General features: G+C 43.1%; 1 non-coding gene across 1 annotated transcript; it reads left to right on the forward strand.

Moving 5' to 3' along the window:
* Positions 1-1,294: 1,294 nt before the first annotated feature.
* LOC128580342 (U6atac minor spliceosomal RNA) lies at positions 1,295-1,418 on the forward strand. Its single transcript, XR_008378635.1, has one exon. It is a non-coding gene; the product is annotated as a U6atac minor spliceosomal RNA (small nuclear RNA).
* Positions 1,419-5,847: the final 4,429 nt, after the last annotated feature.

The following is a 5,847-nucleotide window of genomic DNA, read 5'->3' on the forward strand; positions in this document are numbered from 1 at the left end:
GCATGTAATAGATTTCTTTTATAAGGATTGTTTCTTCATCCTTGTTGAATCACTCAGGGCTTCCTATTGTGAACATTAATTACTTACTGTGGCGATGATAATATAAAAATTATATGTTTCTTATTAATTTCTTTGTTTTTCTCACCTACTTAAAATTTACTTTTTCTTCCTATATTCTATGCATCTTTGTAAGGCAACTTAAATCCTTTGTGTGGTGGGGAATGGGTTGGATATAAACAACAATAGAAAGGAAACTATAATTATTAATTTATTTACTAATTATATTCACTTAATGATAAAAATACATGAAATTGTGACAGCCCGGGTAATTTCAACTTATGAGATCTCAAACCTACAGCTAGCTATAAGATGGAAGGGAAGACAAACAGTCCAGATGAGAAATTGATAAGGTCTATCTTCTGAATGCTTTTATCTGAGTTATCTAGTTTAGATAAAGAAGGGAAGGGGATGCTGGGGCAGATGGATTGCTTGAGCTGAGGAGTTCCACACCAACCTTAGAAAGAGTGAGACCCTGTCTCTACTAAAAACAGAAAAAACTAGCTGGGCACTGTGGTGGTTACTTGTAGTCCCAGGTATTCAGGAGGCTAAGGAAGAGGATTGCTTGAGCCCAGGAGTTTGAGGTTGCTGTGAGCTGTGAAAGATAGAAGGGAGAAGGGACTGTAGTCCCAGCTACTTGGGAGGCTGAGGCAAGAGAATTGCTTAAGCCCAGGAGTTGGAGGTTGTTGTGAGCTGTGTGAGGCCACAGCACTGTACCGAGGGCCATAAAGTGAGACTCTGTCTCTACAAAAAAAAAAAAAAAAAAAAGAAGGGAGAAGGGAAGGGGCCATGGTGGGCTAAAAGATACAGAGTTCAGGGTGGCGCCTGTGGCTCAAGGAGTAGGGCGCCAGTCCCATATGCCGGAGGCGGTGGGTTCAAACCCAGCCCTGGCCAAAAAAAAAAGATACAGAGTTCAAATAGGGAGAAGGAGGTTGGTCTGTTTGGAAACCAAGTCAAGACAAAGTCCATGTGAAAAAGGTATTGCCTTTTCTTCTCCATCGTATTTGGAGAAGAAACAAAAGACGAAAGGAAGAGGTTCAAGTTTAGGGGTGATTAGGAATATAGAGCAATTGGGCAATCCAAAAATTGTTCCTGTTGATGACCTGTGTACACGAAGTTTGAACTGGTCAAAGCAGAACTCATCTGGTCTCATGACTTGTAACTTGTGACTCATTATCTTGGTCTCTGGTCCATGAGAAATATAGTTTAAGAAATTTTTCATAAATATTTTTGTAGAGTGTTGTACGAATTGAGAAAAGGTTAGCTCTGCCCTTGAGAAGGATGGAAGAGGCCCTCGGGCTTGAAAATAATACACACAGTTAAAGAATTGCCACCTACTTTGTGGCATCTAATCATTGTTTAAAAAATATATGTAGATATTTTTTTCTTTTCTTTTTTTTTTTTTTTTTTATTGTTGGGGATTCATTGAGGGTACAATAAGCCAGTTACACTGATATATGTAGATATTTTATAGAGACAAAGTCTTGCTACTTTGCTCAGGGGGGTCTTAAACTCTAGGTCCCAATTGATCCTCCCAATTCAGCCTCCTGTAGTTCTGGGATTACAAGTGTGAGCCACCATGACCAGCCAAAAAGATACTTCTATCTATTTTAAGTTTAGGAGAAAATAAGAAATGAATTTAGAAATATTTCCTCTGTGCTGGGATAGAGCTGTTTTGTGACAAGAGAATAGCAAAAGCCACCTGTTTGGTTTGGGATAATATTTTTGGAAAGGAGATTGAATAGTGATATACAATGTAAGCTATTATTTCTGTTGTTGTCTTTGATTAAGATAATACAGCTGAAAGGAACCCTAGATATCATCGAGGCTGACTCCCTCATCTTACTGATGCTATCTTTATGTGGACACTGAAGCCTATTTGGGTCAAGTGTATTTATTTCCCAAGAGCACATGTGAAGTAAACAGTGTAGATTCTAGAGTCAGATTAAGCCCTGTTTGAAGCCCAGAACTGCCCTTCCTAGTTTATGGTTTTAGAGCTGAGCAGCACCTCAGAGAAGTTAACAGTGGGTAGAGTTTGTCAGAGGGGCAGCAATCCGGACAGCAATCCAAAAAAAGAAATTATCAAAATCATGTGGACAATTTATTAAAACACAGATTTCTGGCCCCACGCTTAAAGTTTCTTATTTATTAGGCTTGGGGTGGGGCCTAGGGATTTGCATTTCTTTCTTTCTTTTTTTTTTGAGACAGAGCCTCAAGCTGTCACCCTGGGTAGGGTGCTGTGGCATCATAGCTTATAGCAACCTCCATCTCCTGGGCTCAAGTGATTCTCCTGCCTCAGCCTCCCAAGTAGCTGGGACTACAGGTGTCAGACACAACACCCAGCTATTTTTTGGTTGCAGGTGTCATTGTTATTTGGTGGGCCCGGGCTGGACACGAACCCACCAGCTCAGGTGTATGTGGCTGGTGCCTTAGCCACTTGAGCCACAGGCGCTGAGCTGGGGATTTGCATTTCATTCTTTCCTTTTTTTTTTTTTTTTAGAGACAGAGTCTCACTTTGTTGCACTCGGTAGAGTGCTGTGGCGTCATAGCTCACAGCAACCTCCAGCTATTGGGCTTAGGCATCCTCTTGCCTCAGCATCCCAAGTAGCTGGGACTATAGGTGCCCGCCATAAGACCCAGCAATTTTTTCTTGTTGTTGCAGTTTGGCCATGGCTGGGTTTGAACCCGCCACCCTCAGTATATGGGGCTTTGCATTTCTTTTTTTTTTCTTTTCTTTTCTTTTTTTTTTTTTTTTTTTGAGAAAGAGCCTCAAGCTGTCGCCCTGGGTAGAGTGCTGTGGCATCACAGCTCACAGCAACCTCCAATTCCTGGGCTCAAGCAATTCTCCTGCCTCCGCCTCCCAAGTAGCTGGGACTACAGGCGCCTGCCACAATGCCCTGCTATTTTTTTTTTTTTTTTTGTAGAGACAGAGTCTCACTTTATGGCCCTCGGTAGAGTGCCGTGGCCTCACACAGCTCACAGCAACCTCCAACTCCTGGGCCTAAGCGATTCTCCTGCCTCAGCCTCCCGAGTAGCTGGGACTACAGGCGCCCGCCACAACGCCCGGCTATTTTTTGGTTGCAGTTTGGCCGGGGCCGGGTTTGAACCCGCCACCCTCGGTATATGGGGCCAGCGTCCTACCAACTGAGCCACAGGCGCCGCCCGCCCTGCTATTTTTTGGTTGCAGCCATCTTCGTTGTTTGGCAGGCCAGGGCTGGATTCGAACCTGCCAGCTCAGGTGTATGTGGCTGGCGCCTTAGCCACTTGAGTCACAGGTGATGAGCTGGGATTTTGCATTTCTAACAAGTTCCCATATGATGTTAATGCTGCTGTCTAGGACCCCACTTTGAGAACCATGCTGTACAGCATTTGCAAAAGTTCATTAAGAGTACTACTGACTACCTTAATAATCCAGGAGAATTTTCTTTTTTTTTTTTTTGAGACAGAGTCTCACTATGTCACACTCAGTGGAGTGCTGTGTCATCACATCTCACAGCAACCCACAACTCTTGGGCTATTCTCTTGCTTCAGCCTCCCAAGTAGCTGGGACTACAGGAGCCCGCCACAATGCCTGGCTTTTTTTTTTTGTTTGTTTTTTGTTTTTTGTTTTTTGGCCGGGGCTGGGTTTGAACCCGCCACCTCCGGCATATGGGACCGGCGCCCTACTCCTTGAGCCACAGGCGCCACCCTTTTTTTTGTTATTGTACTTGTCATTGTTTAGCAGGCCTGGGCTGAGTTTGGACCTGTCAGCCTTGGTGTACGTGGCTGGCACCCTAAGCACTGAGCTATGGGCACCAAGTCTCCAGGAGAATTTTTGATTAAGAGTTACTTCTACAAAATGATAGAACAGTATTTATAAAATATAATTGACCACACACAAACTGAAATTTATTTCAACAACTATTTATTGAATAGCGCAGTCATTACTATGTGTGCTAGGGGTTACAAAAAAGAGATATCTTATCCTTAAAGAAAAAGATGGTGTAAACAAATAATATTGTGTGCTAAAGGCAGGCATAAAAGTATGCACAAAGTACAGAGGCATTGTAGAGGTGTCTATCTGAATGATGGATTCCATTCAAGGTAGTCAGGAGTTCTTGGGAGGGAGTGGAGGTAGTGAATTATGACCTGGGTTTTTTCTTTCTAGCCAAGTCCTGTTTTCTTTTTTTTTTTTAGACAGAGTCTCACTTTGTTGCCCCTGGTAGAGTGCTGAGGTGTCATAGTTCACAGCAACCTCAAACTCTTGGGCTCAAGCTATTCTCTAGCCTTAGCCTCTCAAGTAGCTGGGACTATAGGCACCCACCACAACACCTGGCTATTTTTTTTTTTTTTTTTTTGTAGAGACAGAGTCTCACTTTATGGCCCTCGGTAGAGTGCCGTGGCCTCACACAGCTCACAGCAAACTCCAACTCCTGGGCTTCAGCTATACTCTTGCCTCAGCCTCCCAAGTAGCTGGGACTACAGGTGCCCACCACAATGTCCGGCTATTTTTGGTTGCAGCTGTCATTGTTGTTTTGGCAGGCCTGGGCCAAGTTCCAATCCATCAACCTTGGTGTATGTGGCTGGCACCGTAACCACTGTGCTATAGGCACAGAGCCGAGTCCTTGGTTTTGAAGAATAAATTCCCAGTGAGCAAGTTGGAGAAAACAGCATAAGCAGCGATAAACACACAGGAATCCTATACTAGGATGTATTCAAGGGACTATTAAGTAAATAAATTGGTATGGCTAGAGCTTAGAGCTTAAAGTTTAGGACAGGTAAATGTCAAAGAGACTCCTGAGAAAGGCAGGAACCAGACCCTGGAGGCAATGGAGTTCATAAAAATCATGAAAATCATAAAAGTTCATGAAAATCACGGAGGGAATCAAGCAAAACACTGAAAACCTCCAGGGGCTCTGCCACAGGAGTGGCTTGGTACTTCCCAGGTCTGCTTCTCTGCACAGACCCTATCTAAATGGGATTGTACATATCCACCTTTCCACTAGTTTAATGTTCTCAGAGTCAGGAAACTGAAAGAGAGTTGGGAGTTCAGTATTTAACATGCTTCATCTTTTGTGTTTTTGAAGAGTCTGGTCACAATATTAGTCCCTGGGATCCTATTCTTCACAGGCAAATAAAAGCCAAAGAAAGCTTGCTCACTCTTTTTTTTTTTTTTTTTTTTTTGTGAAGAGGAGTCTCACTTTATTGCCCTTGAGGGCCGTGGCATCACACAGCTCACTGCAACCTCCAACTCCTGGGCTTAGGCGATTGTCTTGACTCAGCCTCTGGAGTAGCTGGGACTACAGGCGCCCACAACACCCGGCTATTTTTTTGTTGTTGCAGTTTGGCTGGGGCCGGCATCCTACCCACTGAGCCACAGGCGCTGCCCAGCTTGCTCACTCTTAAAGAGAGGAAGTGACTCATAGGTTAAAAGCAATAAAAGAAGAGAAGGAGGCACTTTATAGGTGAAAGGGCAAGAGTCTTTGGACACAAAATAATATGTCAGATTAGTGAGAGGTCATCAGAGCAGGGGTGATTATCAATGGGGAGACTCAACATTTGCTTAGACCACTGAGAAAGCCAGAAAGCCAGAATACCAAAAGGAAAAGAAAAACATAATTTAATTGTTTAAAACACTGAAAATATGAACATAGGAAAAAACACCACCGGTATTGTTTTGGATTTCCAAACACTTATGATTTAGTTTATATTTTATGTTAAATTACTTGGGGGTGGGGTGGGAAGAAGGGAAATAAATACTGTAATTTTTCTTTTTTTTTTTTTTTGTAGAGACAGAGTCTCACTTTATGG

Source organism: Nycticebus coucang, chromosome 2, assembly GCF_027406575.1.
Source record: "Nycticebus coucang isolate mNycCou1 chromosome 2, mNycCou1.pri, whole genome shotgun sequence".
Taxonomy (NCBI): domain Eukaryota; kingdom Metazoa; phylum Chordata; class Mammalia; order Primates; family Lorisidae; genus Nycticebus; species Nycticebus coucang.